Genomic DNA, 10,620 nt, shown 5'->3' with positions numbered 1-10,620 from the left:
GTGTGTGTGTGTGTGTGTGTGTGTATACTCACCTAGTTGTTCTCACCTAGTTGAGGTTGCAGGGGTCGAGTCCTAGCTCCTGGCCCTGCCTCTTCACTGGTCGCTACTAGGTGTGTGTGTGTGTACTCACCTATTTGTACTCACCTATTTGTGGTTGCAGGGGTCGAGTCTTAGCTCCTGGCCCCGCCTCTTCACCGGTTGCTACTGGGCCCTCTCTCTCCCCGCTCCATGAGCTTTATCAAACCTCGTCTTAAAACTGTGTATGGTTCCTGCCTCCACTACGTCATTTTCTAGGCTATTCCACTGCCTGACAACTCCATGACTGAAGAAATACTGCCTAATATCTCTCTGACTCATTTGTGTCTTCAACTTCCAATTGTGGCCTCTTGTTTCTGTGTCCCCTCCCTGGAACATCCTGTCTTTGTCCACCTTGCCTATTCCACGCAGTATTTTATATGTCGTTATCATGTCTCCCCTGACCCTCCTGTCCTGTGTGTGTGTGTGTGTGTGTGTGTGTGCGTGTGTGTGTGTAGATATTTTTGGTATGGAAGAGAGATGTAAAGGGCGTCTCTCCGTCAATACCCGGACCAATGCATCCAGATGGGTAGGCCAGCGGTGGCTGGTGTCGTGGTCAGCCATAGATCCATCAGCTACCCAGCCTTCACCTGTTCTCACATACACCGCCTTGACATCCCCCCCCCCCCACCACAGTACCCACAAGGGCCATCGTATGACCTGTTTCTTACATGTACTGTCGAAGAAACTATGCACCAATAGATAAGAATACTTTCATTCCTAATATTGAGATTAGAATAAATTGTAACTGTTCATAAACTGATATCGAAGAAATCACAATGAAACACGTGACTTTATAATTGTACAAATAAATACCACAGTGAAAATTGAAAATAAAACCTGAGTGCTTCAATGTTCTTACATATTTCTCTGAAGATGTGTAAGCACATGAAAGCACTCAGGTTTTATTTCTTATTTTCACTGTGGTATTCTTACATATAGTAATAAATACACCCAGTGGTTTATTTAAAATGCCGCTCCCTGTGCATATACATGTATATCGCGGGGTTAGCTGGTTTATAGGTTTAAAGGCTGTTAGTACACGAGGGTAATTAAAACTACAGGTCACCTCTATGTAACCAGTGGAGAGTACTTTAATCACTAAATCAGAGTTTAAAGTAAACTCTCGGAGTATATAAACCGAGAAATATGCACATCGTGGTGTGTATACCTTTCATCGAAAGGTTCGTTAATTAGGTTTAAAGCCTGTCAACAGGTTGCCTGCTACCTGCTCACTTGTAATCAAGAATAATTTAACCCCTTAAATAAAGGTTAAGATAAATTCTCAGCATATTTATATACACCGAGCAACACACACCTTGTAGTGTATATATGCTTTGTGTGCAAATATACACACCTCATTATAAATACAAATTGTCTATCATGGTTTACGAGTGTTGGCAATATTTTCACCCGAATAAGGCGAGTAAGAATGGACTAACAAGCAGGTTGAGCACTACACGTCATCATTCTAGACTTCTACTTGGTGTGTGGATGGGAAGTCGGGGGGTAGCTAAGAAAAACTTCACGAAAACGTGTCTTTGAGCTAGTTTTGGGGAGTTTTCCACCAGTGTTTGGTAATTACCTCTGGTTAAGTGACATTTAAGTCAATGTCGAATTCTCGCGGAGCTTAGAAAATCAAGTGATACACGTTTAAAATATTACTTCCAAGATATACCTTAGAAAACTTGCGTTACGAAACATATGCTAGCTATGCGTTAGAAGACATTCGTTCAAAACATATGGTGGATAACCAATGTTTAAAGACATGTTCAAATCCACACTTTTGAAAACAAACGTTAGAAGACATAAACTGATATACTGAATGAATGGAAAAGTTTAGTGCCGAATGAAAAGTCTTGTCGCCGCCCCTTGACGTCACTACTGACGTCGCTGCCTGGGAGTGAAGGTAATTACGGAAATCTTCACTGCGTCCTGAGTGTAAACAAGCAAACTTCCTTCATAAGTAAGGTCAGTATTTCACTCTGAAGATCGTCATATGTGTGACCTTGACACTAGAATAAAAATGTGATTATTGTACAGTATTATACAGTGAATTGGACAGTGTATTGCACAATGTATTGTACAATATACTGTACAATACGCATTTAGTATTCGTGCTGCATATGTTCTTATCGTCCGTATTAATCAGGGTTATGTTTTGATGAGTTATAATTGAGTAATTTTTTCTAAAAAACGACCGTCTTGCCTCAACAAACCTAACAAATAGCAAACTGTACCTAACCTAATCTTAACCTAAACAATTTGCAGTGAGAAATCCACACTAGCTTTGGAAAGAAGAGCTGGAGCGAGTGTTTGAAGTGAATAATGTGTGTGTCTGTGTGTGTGTACTCACCTCATCTAATTGTGGTTGCAGGGGTCGAGTCATAGCTCCTAACGCTGTATGATCATAACTTGATCACCGCTGCGCCACGAATAATAATAATAATAATAATAATTTAATTCGCGTCCATCTGACTGGCATTCTTTTTTGGTTACTCTGTTCTCCATTGTACTGTATTTTCCTAAGGGGGTCAAATGATTTTTTTGACCCTCATCCAGGCGCGAGTGGAGCTGGTCGAAGGCGCGTGGTCTATCACACTACAACATCACGCTTCTCGATTCACTTTTGTTTCTGCGTGATTGTCATTTGTTTTTTCAAGATGACCGAGGGCTTGTCAGACAGTTAAGCACTTGTAACCCACGTCTCGAGCACCAGTGGAAGGGTTTGAATGAAGCCAGAGAGAGCACTCCACTCATCGATGAACTTTCAATTGAACTTGATCTGAGAACCTTACGAAATCTGTAGACAGCTGACCCGACACGGTGTTTGAGGGCGGGGCGGGGGGGGGGAGAGGAGCGGGAGGGTAAAGGTGGTTAGAGGGAATGGATCAGGAAAGGAGTGAAGAAGTTTGTAGGTGGGATCGGTGGGAGGTGAACATAAAGGAAAGGGAGGAAGGGGGTGAAGGTGGGTGAAGTCGTCTCTTTAGTGAACAGCTCTGTTAGTCGCATCAGCTCTTAGTTGGCACCGTAGAGGAAGCAAGTGCCAAACGAGGAAGCAATGTAAACAAGAGATTTGTTTTTAATAGAAAGGGGTAATGGCACTGATTGATCCGTCTCAGTATAGGTATTATCTAATTATCATTCCAAAAATGTAAAAGCTTTCTATCGTAATCATTAATTTTTTGCTTTTAAAAAATTGATATATATATATATATATATATATATATATATATATATATATATATATATATATATATATATAATATGTATATACGTAAGATACATGGCACACGAAACGAGTGGAATATTAACAAAGTTTATTTTCAGCCGATTTGTGTAGAATTTGAACCCTTATTTCTCGTATTAAAGTCAGGCCAAAATATTAGTTTCATGGTGCCTCAGTCCACTAAACTAACGGTTCCCACTAACTAATGAGAATGGTTGATTTCTCCCTTCTTCTTCAGGTGGGACATGGCTACTACTCTGCATCGTACACTTTGTTCGTATCGTCCCGGTTGTGGACGCTATTCCAGGTTTCTTGCCGTCGTTCCCTCGTCAGCGTCATCAGTTACCACGTGGGATGACGCAGAGCCTTCAGTGGTGTTTATGTTGCGGCGGTGATCTTACTAACCAGGTCTTTGATAGTACAAAAACTGGTGGCGGCAATTGTATCTTGTTGGGGCACTCCTCACTTTATTGACCACATCTCCATACAAGTTATCGTGTTCATAATGGGCAGCTTAAGGAACAGGTGAGATAAATATGAGTGGGAATGAGTGGATCTGAGAAAGACTTGAAAGGTTCCTCCATTCTTATGTTCTTACGCGCTGTGCGAGAATCCCGAAGTTATTGATAAAAAAAGGGGCGGAAACTGGAGACGAATGAATCCACCCGGGATATGAGAGCATTCCTCTTCAGGGTGGGCTGGAGATCCTCTGTGCTCTCAAGAGTAATCCTTTTCATAATTCTTGGTTTTAGTGTCGCCATGGGACTAGATCATCTTCATTACTTGACTTTTGAAAAACCGTGGAAACTAGAGGGTCGTAGATTTTAAAAGATATTAAGGGATGGGAGTTATATCTTTTTCCACCCATATTTACATCACCACCATAACAACCACACCCCATAAACACAATCAACATCGTCACCACAACCCATCATCATCATCTCGCGAGAAAAAGACGTTTTCATAACTCCCCTGAAATTAAATTTATAACCTGGCAAGTTGTTAAACTATAAATAAATTTTTAATTATCTCGACAATTCGCCCCATGCATAAAGATAAGATGGCTATTAGCATATGTGAGGCACCTTAATATCCAGCCAGCTATCTTTGGCCCTTTATAAATGTAGATTATCCATGCCATCGCTAAATTTTATTTTATTTATATATATATATATATATATATATATATATATATATATATATATATATATATATATAAAACTTTCATAGTTTGACTCGCTTATTAAATATTAATTTTCATGGTAGTTTTATTTATATGTTTATTGAGCCATGATTTTCATTTTTGCCTCATTTGGGGTAATCGCCCCCCGGTACCCCGACCTCTACGTGAGTATAGCTAGACACGCTGTCTGCAGGTTAAAACTAAGTCATATCAAGAGTGAATTAGAAAACGAACATCACCTAAAACTTTAACTACAAATACCTTAATAAAACTAATAAAATACGATATGCAGTTTATAGCATTTTATTGAGATGGTTTATCCACCAGGAATTTTATTATTTGGTAAACTTCTTGGTGGACGAAACGTCTCAATAAAATGTCATAAACCGCATAGTGGAGTTAATAGTTAATTACTCTAACTTATTTGATTCGGAACTTACGTTCGGATTTACAGTTGGTATCGGCTTCTACATGCAGGTAATTGTATTGTAGTTAAGGTGCATGTAATTGTTTTCTAAGTTTTATTCTGTCATCATTATCATCATTTTTACTACCACCACAACCACAACCACCCTTCTCCGTCCCTCTCCACCGCTGTCGCTGCTGTCCAATACCGCTGTCAGCTAAAGCTCACTGTCACAATACCGTAACCAACAGTGATTGCCATCACCGAACGCTACTACAACCCGCAACCATCATTACCACTATAACCCGCAACCATCATTAACGCTACAACCTACAACCAACATAACCACCACTACCACACACAATCACCACCAAAACCACCAGCAACAACTCTCAGCCACCACAACCCACACTCCTCACGCACTCCATCACTACAGCTACTCACAACTGCCATTCACAACACTACCATCCACAACACTACCAACCAACACAACCACCCACTACCATAACCAACCACCTCCACCACCACCACCACAAAAAATATTGTCAATATAAATTATCGTCGTGTTATCGTCAATTATCTCTGTGCACCCCATCATCACTCTTATCAGATTATTGGTAATTGTGGTATTTCCAGATTTATCGCTTTATAGCCTGACAGACATCATACACCGTGTAATATATCATGCTAGTATACCCTCTTACTTAAGCAAGAAAAGTAATTCATCATGTTGGTATACTTGCGTTAATTTCTAACAATATTAATAGTATTTCGAGCATTTATATCACTACGCAGAAAAAAATATGTATCATTCTAATAAAATTTCTACTAATAACATAATTTCCTAAGATTGTGTATGTATATATATATATATATATATATATATATATATATAATATATATATATATATATATATATATATATATATATATATATATATATATATCGTGCCGAATAGGCAGAACTTGCGATCTTGGCTTAAATAGCATCGCTCATCTTGCCATATAGGACAAGTGAAAATTTGTGTATGCAATAATTTCGCCCAAATCATTCTGAACCTAACGAAAAAAATATATTTCACTGTGTTTGTTTAGTATTAAATTATTGTAAACAAATCTAAAATATATTTAATTGGGTTAGGCTAAAATAAATTGCTCTTGTTATGATAAGGTTAGGTAAGTTTTCTAAGATTCTTTTGGTGCAAAATTAAAAAATGTTACATTAGCATTAATGAAAAAAATATATCTTTACACGTACAAGAGAAAATTTTAGAAAGGACTTAATTTTAAATGAGTTCTTGCTAATTGACCAGTTTTACATATTCGGCACGATATATATATATATATATATATATATATATATATATATATATATATATATATATATATATTTATTTATTTATTTATTTATTTATTATCACACTGGCCGATTCCCACCAAGGCAGGGTTGCCCGAAAAAGAAAAACTTTCACCATCATTCACTCCATCACTGTCTTGCCAGAAGGGTGCTTTACACTACAGTTTTTAAACTGCAACATTAACACCCCTCCTTCAGAGTGCAGGCACTGTACTTCCCATCTCCAGGACTCAAGTCCGGCCTGCCGGTTTCCCTGAACCCCTTCATAAATGTTACTTTGCTCACACTCCAACAGCACGTCAAGTATTAAAAACAATTTGTCTCCATTCACTCCTATCAAACACGCTCACGCATGCCTGCTGGAAGTCCAAGCCCCTAGCACACAAAACCTCCTTTACCCCCTCCCTCCAACCTTTCCTAGGCCGACCCCTACCCCGCCTTCCTTGCACTACAGACTGATACACTCTTGAAGTCATTCTGTTTCGCTCCATTCTCTCTACATGTCCGAACCACCTCAACAACCCTTCCTCAGCCCTCTGGACAACAGTTTTGGTAATCCCGCACCTCCTCCTAACTTCCAAACTACGAATTCTCTGCATTATATTCACACCACACATTGCCCTCAGACATGACATCTCCACTGCCTCCAGCCTTCTCCTCGCTGCAACATTTATCACCCATGCTTCGCACCCATATAAGAGCATTGGTAAAACTATACTCTCATACATTCCCCTCTTTGCCTCCAAGGACAAAGTTCTTTGTCTCCACAGACTCCTAAGTGCACCACTCACCCTTTTCCCCTCATCAATTCTATGATTCACCTCATCTTTCATAGACCCATCTGCTGACACGTCCACTCCCAAATATCTGAATACATTCACCTCCTCCATACTCTCTCCCTCCAATCTGATATCCAATCTTTCATCACTTAATCTTTTTGTTATCATCATAACCTTACTCTTTCCTGTATTCACTTTTAATTTTCTTCTTTTGCATACCCTACCAAATTCATCCACCAATCTCTGCAGCTTCTCTTCAGAATCTCCCAAGAGCACAGTGTCATCAGCAAAGAGCAACTGTGACAACTCCCACTTTATGTGTGATTCTTTAACTTTTAACTCCACGCCTCTTGCCAAGACCCTCGCATTTACTTCTCTTACAACCCCATCTATAAATATATTAAACAACCACGGGGACATCACACATCCTTGTCTAAGGCCTACTTTTACTGGGAAATAATTTCCCTCTTTCCTACATACTCTAACTTGAGCCTCACTATCTTCGTAAAAACTCTTCACTGCTTTCAGTAACCTACCTCCTACACCATACACCTGCAACATCTGCCACATTGCCCCCCTATCCACCCTGTCATACGCCTTTTCCAAATCCATAAATGCCACAAAGACCTCTTTAGCCTTATCTAAATACTGTTCACTTATGTGTTTCACTGTAAACACCTGGTCCACACACCCTCTACCTTTCCTAAAGCCTCCTTGTTCATCTGCTATCCTATTCTCCGTCTTACTCTTAATTCTTTCAATAATAACTCTACCATACACTTTACCAGGTATACTCAACAAACTTATCCCCCTATAATTTTTGCACTCTCTTTTGTCCCCTTTGCCTTTATACAAAGGAACTATGCATGCTCTCTGCCAATCCCTAGGTACCTTACCTTCTTCCATACATTTATTAAATAATTGCTCCAACCACTCCAAAACTATATCCCCACCTGCTTTTAACATTTCTATCTTTATCCCATCAATCCCGGCTGCCTTACCCCCTTTCATTTTACCTACTGCCTCACGAACTTCCCCCACACTCACAACTGGCTCTTCCTCACTCCTACAAGATGTTATTCCTCCTTGCCCTATACACGAAATCACAGCTTCCCTATCTTCATCAACATTTAACAATTCCTCGAAATATTCCTTCCATCTTCCCAATACCTCTAACTCTCCATTTGATAACTCTCCTCTCCTATTTTTAACTGACAAATCCATTTGTTTTCTAGGCTTCCTTAACTTGTTAATCTCACTCCAAAACTTTTTCTTATTTTCAACAAAATTTGTTGATAACATCTAACCCACTCTCTCATTTGCTCTCTTTTTACATTGCTCCACCACTCTCTTAACCTCTCTCTTTTTCTCCATATACTCTTCCCTCCTTGCATCACTTCTACTTTGTAAAAACTTCTCATATGCTAACTTTTTCTCCCTTACTACTCTCTTTACATTATCATTCCACCAATCGCTCCTCATCCCTCCCGCACCCACCTTCCTGTAACCACAAACTTCTGCTGAACACTCCAACACTACATTTTTAAACCAACCCCATACCTCTTCGACCCCATTGCCTATGCTCTCATTAGCCCATCTATCCTCCAATAACTGTTTATATCTTACCCTAACTGCCTCCTCTTTTAGCTTATAAACCTTCACCTCTCTCTTCCCTGATGCTTCTATTCTCCTTGTATCCCATCTACCTTTTACTCTCAGTGTAGCTACAACTAGAAAGTGATCTGATATATCTGTGGCCCCTCTATAAACATGTACATCCTGAAGTCTACTCAACAGTCTTTTATCTACCAATACATAATCCAACAAACTACTGTCATTTCGCCCTACATCATATCTTGTATACTTATTTATCCTCTTTTTCTTAAAATATGTATTACCTATAACTAAACCCCTTTCTATACAAAGTTTAATCAAAGGGCTCCCATTATCATTTACACCTGGCACCCCAAACTTACCTACCACACCCTCTCTAAAAGTTTCTCATACTTTAGCATTCAGGTCCCCTACCACAATTACTCTCTCACTTGGTTCAAAGGCTCCTATACATTCACTTATGTATATATGTATATATATATATATATATATATATATATATATATATATATATATATATATATATATATATATATATATATATATATATATAATTTATATATATACATATAATGTCGTGCCGAATAGGTAAAACTGGTCAATTAGCAAGAACTCATTTAAAATTAAGTCCTTTCTAAAATTTTCTATTTTACGTTCAAAGATATATTTTTTCATTTATGTTAATGCAAAAATGAATAATTTTGTACCCAAAGAACCTTAGAAAGCTTAGCTAAAATTACTATAACAAGAGCAATTTAACTTAGCCTCTTCCAAATAAATATATTTTAGATAAGTTTACAATAATTTAATAATAAACAAGATAAAATATATTTTTTCGTTAGGTTCGTTTTTGTAAAATTATTGCATACACAAATTTTCACTTGCCTTATTTTTGCAAGAACAGCGTTGCTATTTAACCCATAATCGCAGGTTTTACCTATTCGGCTCGATCGCTAGCGCACTCAACTCACACACTGAGGTCCGGGGTTCGAATCTCCGGTACGGCTGAAAAACATTAAGGACGTGTTTCCGTAAGACACCTGCTGTCCCTGTCCCTGTTCACCCATCAGTTTAAAATGGGTACCTGGATGTTAGTCGACTGGTGTGGGTCGCATCCTGTGGATAAACCCGAAATGCTCAGCATAAGAAGCGGCTTTCTATATAGTAGTATGTCACTGATGTCAGGTAGGCCTGTAAACCTTGTACATGTACTTGTAGTAAATAAAGATATTATTATCTCAGATATATATATATACATATATATATATATATATATATATATATATATATATATATATATATATATATATATATATATTGAGTGCGTGTGTGTGTGTGTGTGTGTGTGTGTGTGTGTAAGACAAACCACGAGGGATAGAAATCTTTAGTTCAAGATATTTCATACGTCTCCGTGCGTCATCAGTAGCTATGCAATGTTGCAAGAGCAGCAACAGGTAGATTGAGGGGAAGCTTCCTCAGAGGAAGGCAGCGTGTTGACGCCAACCTGACCCACACACAATGTGTGGTTGCAAGTTACTACAATTATCAAAGACACATTGCTGTGGAAACTCACTTTACAACAACGTGTGAGCGTATTCGTTCGTTTGTGCACACATCTTTCGAGAAATCCTAATGAGGACGTAGAAGAATATGTGTAGTAAGGGCATTACTTTTTTTTAAATGGATGTATAAAGAAGGTGCATTTGTTTTTGAATTGACGTGTACTTATCTTTCCCCACTCCTCACCTCTTCCAGTCATGGAGTATCTACTCTTTCTTTTCGGTAATTCATCTTTTTTTTCTGGGTTCCATTTAAGCACTGATACTTGAGGGACCCCCCCCCCAAGTGAACCAGCGCATCAGTACATTCATAAACAAAATCATTGTAACGAATGTTATTAAATATGAATCAGATGCAAAACTTTATATTCACACACACAAAATTCTTACAATTTTTTTCTGATATTCATAGAACTAT

At 38.4% G+C, this 10,620-nt stretch overlaps 1 protein-coding gene across 1 annotated transcript in view; it reads left to right on the top strand.

Moving 5' to 3' along the window:
• The first annotated feature begins 1,561 nt into the window (after positions 1-1,561).
• LOC128686659 (GATA-binding factor 2) overlaps positions 1,562-10,620 on the top strand; it is a 343,354-nt gene continuing 334,295 nt past the window's right edge. The window contains exon 1 of the mRNA XM_053773669.2: positions 1,562-2,046. The gene's annotated coding sequence lies outside the window, so the exon portion shown is untranslated. The remainder of the gene's footprint in view (positions 2,047-10,620) is intronic.

The sequence above is a fragment of the Cherax quadricarinatus genome, chromosome 12 (assembly GCF_038502225.1).
Source record: "Cherax quadricarinatus isolate ZL_2023a chromosome 12, ASM3850222v1, whole genome shotgun sequence".
Classification (NCBI taxonomy): Eukaryota; Metazoa; Arthropoda; class Malacostraca; order Decapoda; family Parastacidae; genus Cherax; species Cherax quadricarinatus.
Note: the sequence above shows the minus strand (reverse complement) of the source record. Positions and strands in the feature narration are given on the sequence as shown.